The sequence below is a fragment of the Pyrus communis genome, chromosome 7 (assembly GCF_041283825.1).
Source record: "Pyrus communis isolate YQ-2024b chromosome 7, ASM4128382v1, whole genome shotgun sequence".
Taxonomy (NCBI): Eukaryota; Viridiplantae; Streptophyta; class Magnoliopsida; order Rosales; family Rosaceae; genus Pyrus; species Pyrus communis.
In genome coordinates this window covers 11778616-11800533 of record NC_142571.1, presented here as the reverse complement: position 1 = coordinate 11800533, position 21918 = coordinate 11778616, and the positions used below count along the sequence as shown (strand labels likewise).

The 21918-nt window shown below is 41.0% G+C and overlaps 1 long non-coding RNA gene across 1 annotated transcript in view; it reads left to right on the top strand.

Moving 5' to 3' along the window:
* Positions 1–11465, top strand: part of LOC148695726 (uncharacterized) — a 39662-nt gene extending 28197 nt beyond the window's left edge. Inside the window, exon 2 of the long non-coding RNA XR_015963912.1 lies at positions 11229–11465. This is a non-coding gene — a long non-coding RNA (uncharacterized LOC148695726). The remainder of the gene's footprint in view (positions 1–11228) is intronic.
* The last annotated feature ends 10453 nt before the right edge of the window (positions 11466–21918 follow it).

The following is a 21918-nucleotide window of genomic DNA, read 5'->3' as shown; positions in this document are numbered from 1 at the left end:
GGCATTCATAACTATGGAATACGCATGTTAATCCAGCCTAGGGTTTACTAAACACAATCGTGACTAGCGATTTTTACTACTCATGAATATAAGTTCATAACGATTAGGTGAAATTCCCTTATATCCTAGCATCAAGTCTTAGGCATGCAAATTAAGTGTCGACCCTCAACCCACATACATAAACAAGTTCTTAATCAAAACAGAAAAGTAACCCACATCTAAAGTTCATGAATTCATAACTGGAGTAAATCAAATCATAACCAACATATGTCCATGGCTTCAAATTCGCCTCTAACTAAAAAGAAATTAGTTTCACATGTTTAACATAATTGAATAACAAGTTAAATTAAACATGAAAACAGAAACAAGAAAAGAAAGAACAAATGGATGGAATTGAATGGATGGAAAGTTAGCTACGGGGTTCATCTCCACATATGTTATACTTGCATAATAAAACGATTTCCAATTGCATTTCAACAAATCATTAATTCTCAACGCCCCGGGTCAATTAGGTCCGCTTAAATTAACCGTCAAGTTTTCCTTAAGTTAATGAATTGGATGGGTTAGCGCAACGCAATTCACAACATTCTCCAAAAGTCCTTTACGTGAAAAGCACAATAAAGATCATTAAGCATCATGAAAACTTTAAGTGTTGACGAGGCATTCGTTACTATGGAATACGCATGAAACTTATGCCAAGAATTTATTTAACGCGATTGTTTATAAGCAACCTCCACTACTTGTGAATATAAGTTCGTAACTATTAGGTGAAACTCACTTATATTCTAGCGTCATATTGATGCATGAAAATTAAGCGCGCATTCTTAATAAACATTCATAAATAAGTTATCAATCAAACGGTTAAACAAATTGAACCACAACTTATGAAACGCAATTAGAATTAATCAAATCAAAATGCAAGCATAAACATATATTTCGAATCACCCCCTAGCTAAAGGGGGTTTAGTTTATTATAACTTTGAAATCAAAGAAATACCTAAACATTCCAACAACTCAAACTTGAATTGTATGAACGTTTAGGCACTCTTCTCTTCCATTCCTCATACGTACAAACAAAGAGAATTGAATTTAAACATTGAAATCAAAGAAACACCTGAACATTCCAACAACTCAAACTTGAATTGTATGAACGTTTAGGCACTCTTCTCTTCCTCGTTGTTGTAGCACAAGGTCTAAGGATAGTTTGATGGTGTGAATGGTTTGGGGAGTGGTGTTTGGATTAATAGGGAAATGGAAAAATGGTGTTTGGATTACAAGGGAATTCACGGCAAAGAGAAGGAATGGAAGTGTTTGTGGTGTGTTGTGTATGAAATGAGATGTCCATGAATGAATGAATGCAAGGGTATTTATAGGAGTAGTGGAGGGAACATATGGCTATGTCATTTGTAGGTGAAGTAAGTGTGTGAGGTTGGTGAAGTAAGTGGAGGTTGTAGGTGAAGTAGGTGGATGTTGTAGGTGAAGTAGGTGGATGTAGTAGGTGAAGTAGGTGGATGTTGTAGGTGAAGTAGGTGGATGTTGTAGGTGAAGTAGGTGGATGTTGTAGGTGAAGTACATGTGTTTAAATGGTTGAAATGTGTAGATGATTATGAGTGATAAGTGATAAGTGTATGATAAGTTAAGTGATAAGTGAATGATTATGATAAGTGATAAATGAATGTATGATATGATAAGTGGTGAATGATAAGTGGTAGTGTTTAAGTATTTAAAATAGGGAACAAAGCCCTTCCTTGCATGGCAAGGAAGGGAGACACAAGGAAACACACGACAATGTCCTAAGGTTGCTAGGAATGTTGTTTTTGTGTTCTAAAATGCGTAGGAGTTTTCAATGATGCTCAAACATGAGGTCTTTTTAGGATTTAACTTTCCTACTTCAAGTCTTCAATTTCGTCCATCCTTTTGGCTCCAAGCATATGATATCCATTCCAATCTCTAATTTGCTCCAAAAGGCTCCAAAAGGCATCCTTTTGCATACTTTGCCCTTAGAACCTGAAAACACACAAAAGAAGCATAAAGAACTAAAATAACTAAAGAAACATAACGTAAATGTACGAGAACAAGCCATTTAAGTCGCATAAATATGCTCCTATCACCTGCCAACCCCGAAGGGCCTGCCCACAAAACGCGTCTTGGTAACCAACAAGGTTGCGAATGGATATATAAGGCCAGGACTCGACCCTCGTGTGGCCGATGTGGGATACTACAATCCAACCTGCTGACAAACAAATCGTCGATACGAGGCAATGGATAACGGTTTTTAATCGTTACCCGATTCAATTGCCTGTAGTCGATGCACAGCCTCAAAGTCCCATCTTTCTTCCTCACAAACAACACTGGAGCGCCCCAAGGCGAAGTACTAGGTTGAATGAATCCCTTATCCACTAATTCCTGTAACTGAACTTTCAATTCCCTTAACTCAGCGAGAGCCATACGATAAGGAGTTAATGAAATAGGATTAGTACCTGGAAGTAACTCAATAGTGAAATTCACGTCTCGATCTGGGGGTAAGCCAGGTAAATCCTCGGGAAAAACATCAGGGAAGTGTCTGACCACTCTCACATCCTCAACTCTGTTAGGAACGGCCTCATCTAACACCACATGAGCTAGATACCCCTGACAACCTTTAGACAACAACTTCTTCGCTCGCAAAGCCGAAATAACGCCGTGTCTTACCCCACTCTGCTCACCCACAAAAGTAACCTCAGGTAATCCAGGACGGTGAAACGTAACTACTTTCCCGTAACAATCAATGTTGGCACGATAGAAGTGCAACCAATCTGTGCCCAAAATCACATCAAAATCGATAATATCTAACGGGATAAGATCAGCGGGCATAACAACACCCTCTACTATCACTGGACATCCTGGGTACATACAATCTACAACACATCTCTCTCCTCTAGGCATAGCGAACTCTAAATCGTACCCTAGAGGTGTGGGGCGAGGTTGCGTTACTTGAGCAAATGTATGAGAAATAACGGAGTGTGTAGCTCCACAATCAATTAAGACTCTAGCAAAATAACCAAGAATGTTTAACGTACCCATAATTAGATCCGCGTTGTTCTGAGCATCCTGCAGGGAAATATTGTGAATACGCCCCTGGCCCTGCTGTCGTCCGCCGCGACCTCTGCTCGCTTGAACACCGCGACCTTGAGCTCCACGCCCCTGACTGGGCTGACTCAACTCAATAACTGAATCTAGCAGCCGGGAGTCAACTAACGTGACCTGTACGGCTGCATCTAGAGCTCCAATCTCAACTCAATAACTGAATCTGCACACGAGTCGGAACCACCTAACGTGGTCTGTACGACAGGCTGGGTGTAATATATATATATATATGCTCTAGTGCTACGATCACGTGAAGCTGTGCGATAAATCGCGGGTCACCTACAAGTCGGAACCACCTAATGTGGTCTGTACGACAGGCTTTGCACCTAACTTGGATCCAAGGCGAGCATGCGGTGCGGGTGAACATACACGTGAAGGCTATGCCCTGGCCACGGGCGGGAGCACTAACACCGGGGGTGCAGATTATGAGCTCTCTAAGCATCTCAAACTACTACAACATAACAACATGAATACCACTTACCTGGCACTTACCTGTGCGTCCACAGCACCAAATACACATATATAAATGTATAACGCTACTAATGCATGTGATGATGCATAAGTGATAATAATAAAATGCATGGCATAAATCAATTACTCTTTTTAATCTATTTCTGGGAATTTAAATGTATATAGGTATATACGGAAAACAAAAGCCCACTCATTGGTAAGTGGAAGGGTCGTAGCCCCCCTGCCTCGAGTGTGAACGCTCGTCCTCGGAATATGAATCACCTATACGCGAAATAGCTACGAAAACGTTAATTTAAAAGCACATAACCAACTTCTCGTAATAACTTCTCATACATTTGCTCAAGTAACGCAACCTCGCCCCACACCTCTAGGGTACGATTTAGAGTTCGCTATGCCTAGAGGAGAGAGATGTGTTGTAGATTGTATGTACCCAGGATGTCCAGTGATAGTAGAGGGTGTTGTTATGCCCGCTGATCTTATCCCGTTAGATATTATCGATTTTGATGTGATTTTGGGCACAGATTGGTTGCACTTCTATCGTGCCAACATTGATTGTTACGGGAAAGTAGTTACGTTTCACCGTCCTGGATTACCTGAGGTTACTTTTGTGGGTGAGCAGAGTGGGGTAAGACACGACGTTATTTCGGCTTTGCGAGCGAAGAAGTTGTTGTCTAAAGGTTGTCAGGGGTATCTAGCTCATGTGGTGTTAGATGAGGCTGTTCCTAACAGAGTTGAGGATGTGAGAGTGGTCAGAAACTTCCCTGATGTTTTTCCCGAGGATTTACCTGGTTTACCCCCAGATCGAGACGTGGATTTCACTATTGAGTTACTTCCAGGTACTAATCCTATTTCATTAACTCCTTATCGTATGACTCCCGCTGAGTTAAGGGAATTGAAAGTTCAGTTACAGGAATTAGTGGATAAGGGATTCATTCAACCTAGTACTTCGCCTTGGGGCGCTCCAGTGTTGTTTGTGAGGAAGAAAGATGGGACTTTGAGGCTGTGTATCGACTACAGGCAATTGAATCGGGTGACGATTAAAAACCGTTATCCATTGCCTCGTATCGACGATTTGTTTGATCAGCTGAGAGGTGCTTGTGTATTTTCTAAGATAGACTTGAGGTCTGGGTACTACCAGTTGAAGATTAGTAGGGATGATGTTCCTAAGACGGCGTTCAGGACTCGTTACGGTCATTACGAGTTTCTGGTTATGCCATTTGGGTTGACGAATGCACCAGCTGCTTTTATGGATTTAATGAACCGGGTATTCCAGCCTTACTTGGATAGATTTGTTATTGTCTTCATTGACGATATTCTGGTGTATTCTAAGTCCAAAGCGGAGCATGTTCGACATCTTACTTTGGTGTTGAAGAGGTTGAGGGAACACCAATTGTATGCTAAGTTTAGCAAGTGCCAGTTCTAGTTAGATCAAGTCGCGTTTTTGGGACACATCATTTCTGCTCAAGGTATTCTGGTTGATCCTCAGAAGGTTACAGCTGTGGAGAGTTGGGAGCAACCACGAACCGTCACTGAGGTGAGAAGTTTCATTGGTTTGGCAGGATATTATCGGAGATTCGTTAAGGATTTTTCGGTAATTGCCTTGCCACTGACGAGGTTAACAAGGAAAGATGTTAAATTTGAGTGGGATGATAAGTGTGAGCAGAGTTTCCAGCAGTTGAAGCATTATCTTACTAATGCACCTGTTTTGGCACTTCTGGACGATAGTGGTGATTTCGAGGTTTATAGCGATGCTTCCTTGAATGGTCTGGGATGTGTGTTGATGCAGCATGGTAGGGTGATTGCTTATGCTTCGCGGCAGTTGAAACCCCATGAGATGAATTACCCTACACATGATTTGGAGTTGGCTGCTATCATCTTTGCGTTGAAGTTGTGGAGACATTATCTTTACGGAGAGAAGTGTAGGATCTTTACGGATCACAAGAGTCTTCAGTATCTTTCACCCAAAAGGAACTTAATCTTCGTCAACGGAGGTGGTTGGAGTTGCTCAGCGATTACGATTGCACGATTGATTATCACCCTGGTCGTGCGAACGTAGTGGCTGACGCACTTAGCAGGAAGTCACATGGACGTATCAATGCGTTGTACGCTAGTCGTATTCCTCTTTTGGTGGACTTGCGTGCTACGGGTGTAAGGTTAGAAGCAGAAGATCAAGAAGTGGCGTTACTTGCTAATTTTCAAGTTAGGCCAATCTTGGTTGATCGGGTGCTTGAAGCTTAAGTAGCTGATGAGCAGATTCAAGAACTAATTCGAGCTCGAGATCAAGGAAGGAGGCGAGATCTCAGAATTCGTGATTCTGATGGCATGTTGATGTTAGGGGGTAGAATGTTCGTGCCTAGTAATGCGGATTTGAAGAAGGAAATTCTCGATGAAGCACATATCTCGGCTTATGCCATGCACCCAGGGGCAACTAAAATGTTTCATACCATTCGACCATTTTACTATTGGCCGGGTATGAAAAGGGAGATAGCTGAGTATGTGAGTAGATGTGCTGTGTGTATTGGCCGGGTATGATAAGGGAGATAGCTGAGTATGTGAGCAGATGTGCTGTGTGTCAGCTTGGTATCAGAGCCTAGGTTTGGCAGTCCTGTGTCTTTGTGAGTATTCTAATAGTTGGTGTCTTCTGTCAGAATCATGCCGCCTCGTCGGGAACCACGTCGTTCTTCTGAGTCTAGCTTTCCCGATTTTGCTCAGTTGGGGGAAGTTATTGCTACAGCCCTTCAGACAGCTATCCGCCCTCCCCAGAGGACTCCTCTGGAGACTATGTATAACCTGAAGTTGGATAAGTTCAATGGTAGTGAGGGTCACGAAGGCGCAGAGCGTTGGTTGGAACACATAGAGAAGACTTTCCGTGTGTTGCATAACCAGGGGAACCTTCCTATGGAGCGGTGGGTCGAGACAACCTCATGGTTTCTGGAGATGGAGTCTGCAGCTTGGTGGGAGCAAGAACTTCGTAGGTTGACTCCAGCTCAGAGAACTGATTGGAATGTTTTCAAGGATGTGTTTAAGAGGAGATTTGTACCCCCTGAGTATATTGATCGTAAGAAACAGGAATTCACCGAGTTGAAACAGCGGAAGTTGACGGCTAACGAGTATTATCGTAAGTTCACTGATTTGTCTCGTTACCATCCGGACGTCGCAAGTAATCCGGCAGAGATGCTTCGTCGTTTCCGCTTAGGCACTAGGAAGAGATGGCGTTCTATGGCGACTATTACTCACTGTGAGTCCTACCAGGAGTTCTATGAGATACTATTGAGGATTGAGGACTTAGAGAATATGTCGAGTGACAGTGATGAAGAGAAAAACGACAATCAGAAGAAAGATGACAAAGGGAAAGGTCAAATGTCGCTTGGGCCTCGCCAAACTCAGAACTTCAAAAGGGGTGGTACTAGTTCGAGTTCGTCTAGTGCTGGTTTTAGTGCCTCTGGACAAGGACGAGGAGGTAGGTTTTATGGAGGTGCTCGAGGCCAGAGACAAGGTGATGGTGGCCGAAACCGAGTCCCATTTTGCCGTAGATGTAATAACCGACATTTCGGCGAGTGCAGGCATAGCAGCGGTAGTTGTTTCACGTGTGGACAGGTGGGACATAGAGCGGTGAATTGTCCCCAGGGTCAGCAGCAGAGGCCGCAGCAGACCTTTATGCCGCCACATGCACCGATTCGGCAAATCCAGGGTCCGAGTAATTATGGTCAAGCAGGTAGAGGAGGTGCCTACCACTATCAGGGTGATGCTGTTCCCTATGCCCCGGGACCGTATCAGTACCCCCAGGACCCGTATTCACAAGGTGGTTATCCCCCGTATCCCAGCAACTACATGTCGTATCCTCCAGCTCCGGTAGGTGGTTCTCAGTGGCACCAAGGAGAACAGTATCAACAGGGTGAGATTGCTACTAGTAGTGCAGGGTCTTCGAGACAGATCAGTGAACTTACGATAATACTCGTTAGCCGTCAACTTCTGCTGTTTCAACTCAGTGAATTCCTGTTTCTTACGATCAATATACTCAGGGGGTACAAATCTCCTCTTAAACACATCCTTGAAAACATTCCAATCAGTTCTCTGAGCTGGAGTCAACCTACGAAGTTCTTGCTCCCACCAAGCTGCAGACTCCATCTCCAGAAACCATGAGGTTGTCTCGACCCACCGCTCCATAGGAAGGTTCCCCTGGTTATGCAACACACGGAAAGTCTTCTCTATGTGTTCCAACCAACGCTCTGCGCCTTCGTGACCCTCACTACCATTGAACTTATCCAACTTCAGGTTATACATAGTCTCCAGAGGAGTCCTCTGGGGAGGGCGGATAGCTGTCTGAAGGGCTGTAGCAATAACTTCCCCCAACTGAGCAAAATCGGGAAAGCTAGACTCAGAAGAACGACGTGGTTCCCGACGAGGCGGCATGATTCTGACAGAAGACACCAACTATTAGAATACTCACAAAGACACAGGACTGCCAAACCTAGGCTCTGATACCAAGCTGACACACATCACATCTGCTCACATACTCAGCTATCTCCCTTTTCATACCCGGCCAATAGTAAAATGGTCGAATGGTATGATACATTTTAGTTGCCCCTGGGTGCATGGCATAAGCCGAGATATGTGCTTCATCGAGAATTTCCTTCTTCAAATCCGCATTACTAGGCACGAACATTCTACCCTCTAACATCAACATGCCATCAGAATCACGAATTCTGAGATCTCGCCTCCTTCCTTGATCTCGAGCTCGAATTAGTTCTTGAATCTGCTCATCAGCTACTTGAGCTTCAAGCACCCGATCAACCAAGATTGGCCTAACTTGAAAATTAGCAAGTAACGCCACTTCTCGATCTTCTGTTTCTAACCTTACTCCCGTAGCACGCAAGTCCACCAAAAGAGGAATACGACTAGCGTACAACGCATTGATACGGCCATGTGACTTCCTGCTAAGTGCGTCAGCCACTACGTTCGCACGACCAGGGTGATAATCAATCGTGCAATCGTAATCGCTGAGCAACTCCAACCACCTCCGTTGACGAAGATTAAGTTCCTTTTGGGTGAAAAGATACTGAAGACTCTTGTGATCCGTAAAGATCCTACACTTCTCTCCGTAAAGATAATGTCTCCACAACTTCAACGCAAATATGATAGCAGCCAACTCCAAATCATGTGTAGGGTAATTCATCTCATGGGGTTTCAACTGCCGCGAAGCATAAGCAATCACCCTACCATGCTGCATCAACACACATCCCAGACTATTCAAGGAAGCATCGCTATAAACCTCGAAATCACCACTATCGTCCGGAAGTGCCAACACAGGTGCATTAGTAAGACAATGCTTCAACTGCTGGAAACTCTGCTCACACTTATCATCCCACTCAAATTTAACATCTTTCCTTGTTAACCTCGTCAGTGGCAAGGCAATTACCGAAAAATCCTTAACGAATCTCCGATAATATCCCGCCAAACCAATGAAACTTCTCACCTCAGTGACGGTTCGTGGTTGCTCCCAACTCTCCACAGCTGCAACCTTCTGAGGATCAACCAGAATACCTTGAGCAGAAATGATGTGTCCCAAAAACGCGACTTGATCTAACCAGAACTGGCACTTGCTAAACTTAGCATACAATTGGTGTTCCCTCAACCTCTTCAACACCAAAGTAAGATGTCGAACATGCTCCGCTTTGGACTTAGAATACACCAGAATATCGTCAATGAAGACAATAACAAATCTATCCAAGTAAGGCTGGAATACCCGGTTCATTAAATCCATAAAAGCAGCTGGTGCATTCGTCAACCCAAATGGCATAACCAGAAACTCGTAATGACCGTAACGAGTCCTGAACGCCGTCTTAGGAACATCATCCCTACTAATCTTCAGCTGGTAGTACCCAGACCTCAAGTCTATCTTAGAAAATACACAAGCACCTCTCAGCTGATCAAACAAATCGTCGATACGAGGCAATGGATAACGGTTTTTAATCGTCACCCGATTCAATTGCCTGTAGTCGATACACAGCCTCAAAGTCCCATCTTTCTTCCTCACAAACAACACTGGAGCGCCCCAAGGCGAAGTACTAGGTTGAATGAATCCCTTATCCACTAATTCCTGTAACTGAACTTTCAATTCCCTTAACTCAGCGGGAGCCATACGATAAGGAGTTAATGAAATAGGATTAGTACCTGGAAGTAACTCAATAGTGAAATCCACGTCTCGATCTGGGGGTAAACCAGGTAAATCCTCGGGAAAAACATCAGGGAAGTGTCTGACCACTCTCACATCCTCAACTCTGTTAGGAACGGCCTCATCTAACACCACATGAGCTAGATACCCCTGACAACCTTTAGACAACAACTTCTTCGCTCGCAAAGTCGAAATAACGCCGTGTCTTACCCCACTCTGCTCACCCACAAAAGTAACCTCAGGTAATCCAGGACGGTGAAACGTAACTACTTTCCCGTAACAATCAATGTTGGCACGATAGAAGTGCAACCAATCTGTGCCCAAAATCACATCAAAATCGATAATATCTAACGGGATAAGATCAGCGGGCATAACAACACCCTCTACTATCACTGGACATCCTGGGTACATACAATCTACAACACATCTCTCTCTTCTAGGCATAGCGAACTCTAAATCGTACCCTAGAGGTGTGGGGCGAGGTTGCGTTACTTGAGCAAATGTATGAGAAGTTATTACGAGAAGTTGGTTATGTGCTTTTAAATTAACGTTTTCGTAGCTATTTCGCGTATAGGTGATTCATATTCCGAGGACGAGCGTTCACACTCGAGGCAGGGGGCTACGACCCTTCCACTTACCAGTGAGTGGGCTTTTGTTTTCCGTATATACCTATATACATTTAAATTCCCAGAAATAGATTAAAAAGAGTAATTGATTTATGCCATGCATTTTATTATTATCACTTATGCATCATCACATGCATTAGTAGCGTTATACATTTATATATGTGTATTTGGTGCTGTGGACACACAGGTAAGTACCAGGTAAGTGGTATTCATGTTGTTATGCTGTAGTAGTTTGAGATGCTTAGAGAGCTCATAATCTGCACCCCCGGTGTTAGTGCTCCCGCCCGTGCCAGGGCATAGCCTTCACGTGTATGTTCACCCGCACCGCATGCTCGCCTTGGATCCAAGTTAGGTGCAAAGCCTGTCGTACAGACCACATTAGGTGGTTCCGACTTGTAGGTGACCCGCGATTTATCGCACAGCTTCACGTGATCGTAGCACTAGAGCATATATATATATTACACCCAGCCTGTCGTACAGACCACGTTAGGTGGTTCCGACTCGTGTGCAGATTCAGTTATTGAGTTGAGATTGGAGCTCTAGATGCAGCCGTACAGGTCACGTTAGGTGACTCCCGGCTGCTAGATTATATGTTATTGATGTGAATTACGCTTGAGCACTTACATTTTATTATGAGATTCCGATGTGGCATATTCTCGAGCATGAATGGCATATTTTGGAGCATTTGACATATCTATACATACGTATATATGTTCATTTTCTGGGAAGTATACAGGTTTTACGGCGAGGGGTTAGAATGTGTTTTGCTAAAGAGTTTTCAAAGAACTTTGTTTTTGCCCACTCACGCTTTTGTTTTTGCGCCCCTCCAGGTTCTAGTGGTCTAGCAGATTCGGTGGTTTTTCCCAGAGGGCGTCCCGGCATTTCTGACAAACACTCACCATTGTAGGGTCACCTTCGGGTGTATTTATGTCGTATCTTTCCTTTTTGACTGCTGTAGATTTGCTCTGAATTTGTGTCTCACATACGCTAGCTCTTGTCTTAGTACTTTGTAAGCTAGTTTTTAATTATTAGTACTTTTATATTACTATCTTAATAGCTTCCGCACGCGCACATGGCTACGTCACCTTCGTGTGACGGTCAGCACTCCCTGATCTCGGTCGGGATGTGTCAGGATGTGTGATTAATTTATTTTTCTTAACAAATAAAGGTTAGTTACTAAATTTACTTTATTTATTTTTAAATGTTTATAAACTTATCTCAAATATTAATTAGTATGACAAATTACTTCAAAATATTGAAATATTTTAGACGAAATAGCTAGAATTCATTAGTACTATATTGTTGATGTACTTGAAAGTAGTCTAATTAGATGTATTTATCAAACTTGTCGTTATTCTATTTCTTAATGTTTCTATCTCATGTGATCCTTCAACTTGATAATTATGATATTCTTCATCATCATCGTCATCCATATCATTCTCTTCACAAAGTCACTTGGGTTATCAAAATGATGATCACATCCATAATACCTCCATATATAGTTACGAAGAGTCATTGTAGTAATGACAATCTTCACTTACTTATTGAACGGGTAATTAGGCATATCCCTTAAAATTGCCATCTTTTCTTCCATACCCCAAATATTTGTTCAATGATGCTCCTAAGAAAAAAATGAATACCTCCTTATCACTCGTTAGTGGCCACCCTTACGAAAGTCCTAGAGATGATATATTTAACCTTTATATTGTCACATCCCGGCCCGGGTCCGCATCACATCCCGGGCTCGACTCCATCGTAGCACGATATTGTACGCTTTGGGCCCCTACCACACCCTCATGGTTTTGTTTTTGGGAACTCACACGAGAACTTCCTCGTGGGTCACCTATCCTGGGATTGCTCTAGCGCGAACTCTCTTAACTTCGGAGTTCTGATGGAACCCGAAGCCAATAAGTTCCCAAAAGACCTCGTGCCAGGTAGAGATAGGAATATATATATATAAGGCTTATAGGATCCACTCCTCTAGGCGATATGAGATGTTACAATCCACCCCCCTTAAGGGCCCAACGTCCTCGTTGACACACTTCCGGCCAAGGATTGGCTTTGATACCAAATTGTCGCATCCCGACCCAGGCATCCATCACATCTCGGGCTTGACTCCACCGTAGCAGGATATTGTTCGCTTTGGGCCCCTACCACACCCTCACGATTTTGTTTCTGGGAATTCACACGAGAACTTCCTAGTGGGTCACCCATCCTGGGATTGCTCTTGCGCGAACTCGCTTAACTTCAGAGTTCCGATGGAACCCGAAACCAATAAGTTCCCAAAACGCCTCGTGCTAAGTAGAGATGGGAATATACATATAAGGCTTACAGGATCCACTCCCCTGGACGATGTGGGATGTTACAATATGGTCACAAATAACCTCTCATTTGTGGATAATTCGCATCTAATAAATAATATTTTTCTGACAATTGAAAATTTTGTTTTCCAATGTAATAATTATAAAAGGTGAATATGTAAAATGTTATAACAAGTATGAAGATTCTGGCAAAATAACAAGTATGAAATTACCATTGGGAGGCTTAGGAAAATAACAAGTATGAAAATTCCAGCCAAAATAACAAAATAACTAGTATGATATCACAGTTAGAATGCACCATGCATGTTACCAATGAATACGTTGAAGTGCGACCTGGAGAACAAGAGAGATTTCTGGGAGGAAGGATCATATTTGGTTGTTCTACGAGAGTGGAAAGACTGATAGCATGAGAAAGCAGGGCATGATTGGAAAATTGAAAAAATTCATTTATTAGTTACTGTTCACCTGTGTTTCTTTGAAATAAGCTGGTTTTCTGAAATTGCTTTTTGCATCTTTAGGTTTTTTACTTCTTTTCACCCAAAACTTTGAAAAAAATTTGATTTAAAGTGTTTACTAAACACTTGAAACGCCCCAACACTAAACCAAACTAGTACATAGAATGGGAGATGAATTTTGCTAGTTCAATAACATCATATTAGGGTTGACCCCAAGTCAACGCCTCTTTTCTTGATCAAGGGTACGAAAAGATTTAGGAAATGTAAAGGACACAAAATCATTTTCTTCATAAGCTCCTACTTTAGGGAAACAAGAAAAAGCTCATAAGCTTTTATTTCATCAAAAATGGTTGATCATTCAAAAGCATAATCTTAGGGCTAGAGTTTCATTATCGTAGAAGGTTGTGACTTAATAAAGTCCTTCCTAATTAAAGTAAAATCTTTAATTTGAGGACTAGATACGTGCTTAGTAATCGTTTGGATGATATGGATGTCCCTTATTACTTTCACTTGTAAGTGAAGGATTTTAAATTTGGTAGATTACGCGTTTGAAACCAATTTACTTCCCTACTCCTACTCCTTAGTGTAAATAAATCGTTGTATCAAAAATGCATTTCATGGGTATTATTTGTAGTGTTAAGCTAGAACTTTTAGAATCAAAATGAGTTTTTCTTTATTTGTTTTTTGTTGGGAAAATAGGGATAACTTATTGACACACCCCGATCCGGAATATCCATCTGGACTCCGAATCGAGCTGTGCTGGCCGACACCCGGAAAGTAATGAAGCCATAAAGTGTAGTGAGATGAAAAATGTGAATAAATTTAAACATAAAAGTGCCTAAATGGAAGAGTGCGCATGCGAGTGGGAATTAACCCATTTCACATGTGATGTTAGAGTATAATTAAAATACAGTAAAAGTAGAATGAGAATTATACCATCGGGAGTAGTCTCCAATATCAGCATTTGCCAGAAACCCTCGTCGACACGAACACTACCACTGAATCCTGGAGGGGTGAAAACAAAGGTGAGTGGACCTAAACATAAAGTTATGTAAAAATATTTTCAAAACGTAATAACCCCTCGTCATAAAACAAGTATAGTTTTCAAAATATATATACTACATATAGTATGAAAATACTTATTGTAGCCTGCAATATCTTAAGAAATACGATGAATCATGATATTTTGCATATAAGATGTATAACAACTGGTAATCACAATATCTCGCATAAACGAACATATAATATCGGGTGCTCATCGACATAGAGCGGTTGCATAAAAGAAAATGTCATTCCGTTGCAATCGAATTGCAATGATTCCTCTTTCATGCCTCCAAACTTAAATTTAGTACAAAATATAAATATAATACCTTTATAAAAACATAAAGCCAAAAATAGTTGTATAATAACATTACATCAAAATACATATATACAATAACGTAGAATTAAAATAGTTGTACTGAAATCAAAATTTGTTACCTTCAGTGATTCGAGCCCCTACTCTTGAACTTAAACCGTTCCCGAGGCATTTGAAGTACGTCTTTTTGGGAGATAAAGAGACGTTACCCGTCATAGTCTCTTCACTACTCACAGCCCTAGAGGAGGAGAAACTGATTCGGGTATTGAAAAAGCACAAAATAGCTATAGGATGGACCTTGGCCGATGATGCGAGAATTATACGCGCACAAATTAACCCTCTTTTTGTCAAATTGTAGTATAAGTATAAGTAGGGATCGTTCTGGACCGGGGATTAGGAGGGATTGTTAATCACTTGGATTTGACTCAAAAACGTAAAAACACAATATAAAACACTATACTAGACTCAAAGAATGCAAAACTAAACTTTAAATCACTAAGACAAACCAAAGACTCAAAATGCTTTAAAACATAAACTAAATTGATTTTCTAACTAAATTGAACAATAAGTTAAAGGGGGATTTAGGTTTTGATGAAATTAAACTAAATGACAGATTGTAAATTAAAGCATAATGTAAATATGAATGTGATAGAATGAATGGAATGAAGGCTAGCTAAGGGGTTCTTCTCCACACATGTTATACTTGCATACAAGATTGATTCTCAGTTGGTCTTTCGATAAATTATGAAACTCAACACTCCGGGTTAATTAGGTCCGCTTAAATTAACCGTCAAGTTCTCCTTAAGTTAATGAATTGGATGGGTTTGCGCAACGCAATTCACAACATTCTCCAAAAGTCCTTTACGTGAACAGCACAATAAAGATACAATCAAAGATCATTAAGCATTATGAAAACTATAAGTGTTGACGAGGCCTTCGTTACTATGAAAAGCATGAAACTAGTGCCAAGAATTCATTTAACGCGATTGTTTATAAGCAACCTCCACTACTTGTGAATATAAGTTCATAACGATTAGGTGAAACTCACTTATATTCTAGCGTCATATTCATGCATGAAAATTAAGCGCACATTCTTAATAAACATACATAAATAAGTTATCAATCAAACGGTTAAACAAATTGAATCAATAACTTATGAAATTCCAACGAAAGTTAATCAATTCATATTGCAAACATAAACATAGTTTCGAATCACCCCCTAGCTAAAGGGGGTTAGTTCCTCATAACTTTGAAATCAAAGAAACACCTAAACATTCCAACAACTCAAACTTGAATTGTATGAACGTTTAAGCACTCTTCTCTTCCATTCCTCATACGTACAAAACAAAGAGAATTGAATTTAAACATTGAAATCAAAGAAACACCTAAACATTCCAACAACTCAAACTTGAATTGTATGAATGTTTAGGCCCTCTTATCTTCCTCGTTGTTGTAGCACAAGGTCTAAGGTGAGGTTTGGGGGATTATGGAAATGGTAGAGGAGTGGTGGAAATGGAAGAGGAGTGGTGTTTGGATTATAAGGGAAGGGGGATTCACGGCTAAAGAAGGTGGAGAGTGAATGTGGTGTGTTGTGTATGAAAATGAGATGTGTTTAGGTAATGGGAATGCAAGGGTATTTATAGGAGGAATGGAGGTGTATATGGCTGTTTGTTTAGGATGCAAGTGGCTAATTAATGATGGAAAAACAGCTAGGAACCACATGCACATTGCACAACATTGTAACCACATGCACCCTTTAATTCATTTTCAGCACAATCACTTCAAAGCCGTGCATTACTCCTTCACATTCCAACATTTCCACATGCATTCCTCTTACAATTTCAGCCATTACACATGCATTTCAAACCTTTCAACACCCTTTAATCATCCCCCTTTAAGTTATGATTTTATTTCCTAACCCTACATGCATTATTTATTAGAATCTTCACATGCATTCACACACACTTTACACATTCAAATACTAGCCTTTGCCGTGACTTCCCTTTCTCTCCAACATAATTCACATGCATTTCAGATTGCATTCCCATTCTTTAATTCAACCAACACAACCATGCACTCCACATGCATTTCCACCATTACAAGACCCTAATCATTCATCCACACAATCTACCATCATTCACACAAACAACATCCATGCCGTGGCTCCCCCTTTGAAATTCCAGCTTTCCCATTCATCATTTCACCAACAATTCAGCCACATTCCACATGCATAACCAACCTAGTGTCACTCCCATTCATTCCCTTTAATTATTCAGCCACCATCATACATTTATTCTCTTCACAAACACATACACAACCTGCCATCATTCCAGAAAAACATTCCATGTCGTGGCCTTCATTCCCATTTCCAGCTTTCACATGCAATTCCAGCTTTCACATGTTTTCCTAGCTGTTTTTCCATCATTAATTAGCCACTTGCATCCTAAACAAACAGCCATATACACCTCCATTCCTCCTATAAATACCCTTGCATTCCCATTACCTAAACACATCTCATTTTCATACACAACACACCACATTCACTCTCCACCTTCTTTAGCCGTGAATCCCCCTTCCCTTATAATCCAAACACCACTCCTCTTCCATTTCCACCACTCCTCTACCATTTCCATAATCCCCCAAACCTCACCTTAGACCTTGTGCTATAACAACGAGGAAGATAAGAGGGCCTAAACATTCATACAATTCAAGTTTGAGTTGTTGGAATGTTTAGGTGTTTCTTTGATTTCAATGTTTAAATTCAATTCTCTTTGTTTTGTACGTATGAGGAATGGAAGAGAAGAGTGCTTAAACGTTCATACAATTCAAGTTTGAGTTGTTGGAATGTTTAGGTGTTTCTTTGATTTCAAAGTTATGAGGAACTAACCCCCTTTAGCTAGGGGGTGATTCGAAACTATGTTTATGTTTGCAATATGAATTGATTAACTTTCGTTGGAATTTCATAAGTTGTTGATTCAATTTGTTTAACCGTTTGATTGATAACTTATTTATGTATGTTTATTAAGAATGTGCGCTTAATTTTCATGCATGAATATGACGCTAGAATATAAGTGAGTTTCACCTAATCGTTATGAACTTATATTCACAAGTAGTGGAGGTTGCTTATAAACAATCGCGTTAAATGAATTCTTGGCACTAGTTTCATGCTTTTCATAGTAACGAAGGCCTCGTCAACACTTATAGTTTTCATAATGCTTAATGATCTTTGATTGTATCTTTATTGTGCTGTTCACGTAAAGGACTTTTGGAGAATGTTGTGAATTGCGTTGCGCAAACCCATCCAATTCATTAACTTAAGGAGAACTTGACGGTTAATTTAAGCGGACCTAATTAACCCGGAGTGTTGAGTTTCATAATTTATCGAAAGACCAACTGAGAATCAATCTTGTATGCAAGTATAACATGTGTGGAGAAGAACCCCTTAGCTAGCCTTCATTCCATTCATTCTATCACATTCATATTTACATTATGCTTTAATTTACAATCTGTCATTTAGTTTAATTTCATCAAAACCTAAATCCCCCTTTAACTTATTGTTCAATTTAGTTAGAAATCAATTTAGTTTATGTTTTAAAGCATTTTGAGTCTTTGGTTTGTCTTAGTGATTTAAAGTTTAGTTTTGCATTCTTTGAGTCTAGTATAGTGTTTTATATTGTGTTTTTACGTTTTTGAGTCAAATCCAAGTGATTAACAATCCCTCCTAATCCCCGGTCCAGAACGATCCCTACTTATACTTATACTACAATTTGACAAAAAGAGGGTTAATTTGTGCGCGTATAATTCTCGCATCAAATTTTGGCGCCGTTGCCGGGGATTAGCAAATTTGCTAATCTCTTGGATTGTTTGTTTCTGTTATGTATTTTAGTTTTAGTTTTTGATTTGTGTTTTGTTTGTTGAATTCAAATACTAGAGAAGAACAAGATGGCACTTGATAATGCTTCTCTTTTGTCACAACTCATGGAAAGGTCCCAAATGCAAAGAGTTGATATATTTAATCTTCAATCAAGGAATAACGTGTTTTCCAATACTTACAATTCGGATTGGAGTGATCATTCAAACTCTATGTGGTGGGAACCTCAAAATGCTCAACAAGGAGGATATTGGCAGCCACCACAACCTCATATTCAATATGCCCAACCAAACTCAAGTTCGTCAATAGATTATAATCAAAAGCTTAATGAATTAATTTGTTTGGTGCAGGGCTCACAAAATCAAGACAATGAGGCTCAACAAGAAGGATATTGGTAGCTATATGAGGAGTTCTATTCAATGCCTATGCAGCCACCACAAGGGTTGGACCATTTGGAAAAGCAAATTGGGCAGATCGCGGAGTTCGTAGGACAGTTTCGAGACCAAGGCGAACTCCCTAGTTCAACCATTGCAAATCCGAAGGGAGAATTTGAAACTGCCAAGGAAATCATGTTGAGAAGTGACAAGGAGGTTGGAACGGACCCTCAACCATCAAAATCAAATCACAAGGAAGAGGAATACACCCAACCCACGGCAAGGGTGGAAACACTTTTACCGGAGGCACCTATTGCTTCTATGCCATCTAATACAGGTATGGTTGTTCCAAATTTCATTATTTTTAACCCCGTTCCAAGATTCATGACTTCCAAGGAAGAAGAAGGTGAAAAAGACATCTTGGAAGCCCTTCCAAAGGTGACAAGTAGGGAATGTCATGAATTCATCAAAGAGGACGTTCTTGAAACCAAAAAATCCAAAGAAGTTAAATTTGATGACATTGGACAAGTCATAACCATCACTTGCAATCTGGCCAAGTCCAATATCCCTGAAACTTTCAAAAGAGTGGTGTTTGTCATTGAGTTCTTGTCGGACAAAACAAGTAAGTTTTTTTTTCCAAATTCCATTAGATTTTATAGTAACTTGCTATTTTTTTTGAATCAAGCACCTACACTAGAATTCAAACCAATGCCGGTTCACTTCAAGTATCACCTTCCATTCAAGGACCAATTCCATGCCGTTTGATTTTATTTATGTTAATAAAAAAAATAAAAAAAAATAAAAAATAAAAAAAGAAAGATACTAAACATGGAGAAAGATGGAGCCTTCACAGAGGATGTTTACGTGAAGCCCCACTACGAGGCGTCGAAGCAGAAAGAATAGAAGTGGAAGGCATAGGAGCAGAAGGCATAGAAGCAGGAGGCATAGAAGCAGAAGGCATCGGAGCGGAAGGCATCGGAGCTAGAGCATTCCAGGCCTCAATACTTGGCCAAACGCTGGATGACCCAGGAAAAAGGTGCCTCTGGAGATAAGACGCAAGCCTTTGACGGTCATTGTGAATTCGACCCTCAGATTCTTGCAGCTCATCAAGCTTCCTCTTCATGCCCGCCGAATAGTTATTTGCAAGCACATGCAAACTTCTATTCTCGTACTTAAGCTGCTGGATCTCTTGCTTAAGACTTTCTACCTCTGCCATCAATGATTCCACCTGACGGGAGCAGGCAAGCAGGCGTTGGCCCATGTTGGACACAGAACTTGCACACTGAACACTAAGTGCGAGGGACTCTTGAACGGCCAACTCATCGGATCGTCCTGACAGCAGCCTACTATCTTTTGGAGTGAGGAGGTTCCTAGCTACTATTGTAGCTGTTGTGGCGTCCTGCATCACGGAGTCTTCACCTGTAAGAAGACCGTTAGAAGATAAGAAAGAATGGCGCCATACGTTACCTTGACGCGGCGCGCCCGTATCACTGCTAAGGCTCAATTCCAAGCTAAGGTTCGATGGGTTTGCCATTTTTCAAAAGTGTTCAAAGAGAAGGGATGAAGTTAAATTTCAAAGGGCCGGAGACGATTTTCAAGAATGGGAAATCTTCAGAGTGTGTTTGTTGTGGTGATCGATAGCTCTATAAAAAGCCAAGGCGACGTGTCCACCGATTCAAAAAGCCAGAATTTCCGGCGTAAGTTAGGCGACGCTTTCTCGGCTTTTCAGAAGACGCGTTCAACTTTGTCAAAAGATTTCTTCTTTTCAGACAACACGTGGAGGCCATCACCGCAACTACACATCTTTAGCCGACAAGCGCAAAGTTCGGCGACGCTTTCTCTGCTTTTCAGAAGACGCGTGCAGCTTTGTCAAAAGGAGCCGCATCTGCACTACCACGTGTCGTTCAGAAAGCGAAGGGGCGTCGTTCAGAAATCGAAGGGGCGCCTGCTCAGAAATCGAAGAGGCGTATTCAAAGATCGAAGAGGCGCCACTATTTCAAAAAGCCGGATTTGCGGGATCAAAACGTTTGTCGACAAGGGTAAAAAGTACCACCACTTGCTATTATCTCTATATATGTCGACCTTCATTTTTTTATGGCAAGGCAGACCTGAAGAAAATGCCCAACTCTCCCTCACCTCTGAGGGCGCACTCCCAGCAAAGCCTTTCGAAATACTCATTTTTTTCTTCTTCCCCAAAGATGATACCAGATGCCTGGAGTACAGATGACCCAGGAGGAAACGGCACAACAAATACATGTGCTGATTCATTCACCGCTTATTCAAAAGCAAAGGTATCTCATATCATCAAGGTCAAAAGCAAAAGTATCTCATATCATGCTCTTTCCCTGTCTTTTTCTTTGTCCTTGTTCTTACTTGCATGGCAAAGTAAAAGAAGCAATCAGCCGGCACTTGGAGTCAGTCTTCCGATCTGGAGCCAACTGCCTGGAATCTATCCCTGATTGCTTACCTAGCGTTGCTCTCGAGTAGTCATCTTCAACAGTTGATACACTTCCAGAGAAGGGACCACTCCTGCAAAGATTGAACAAAGAAACAGATAAAAGGGGTAAGCTCAGACCTTCGGGGGAAACCAAAAGAACCATCCTGCTGCCCAGTTCAAGAAGTAGCACAAAGGAATGTACTTAAGTGTAAAGATGGCTAAAATCTGTGGGAATAATGATTTTTAACTTGTCATGTGCATTGGAAATCCCTAAGATGGTTGTTGGAAGGTTTAGGTTGTGTTTTACTTGTTTAGTGTCGTTTTGTTTATTTGTTATTATTTTGTTTTGCTCGAGGACTAGCAAAAGCTAAGTGTGGGGGAATTTGATAGGAGCATATTTAGGCGACTTACTTATCTTGTTTTCGTGCATCTATGTTGTTAATTCATAGTTGTTTTAGTAGTTTAAGCCATTTTCGTGTGTTTTTAGGTTCATATGGCAAAGGGAGCAAGAAAGTGCATTTTGAGGCTATTTGGAGCATTTTTGGGCATGGAGAGTGGAAAGACTGATAGCATGAGAAAGCAGGGCATGATTGGAAAATTGAAAAAATTCATTTATTAGTTACTGTTCACCTATGTTTCTTTGAAATAAGCTGGTTTTCTGAAATTGCTTTTTGCATCTTTAGGTTTTTGACTTCTTTTCACCCA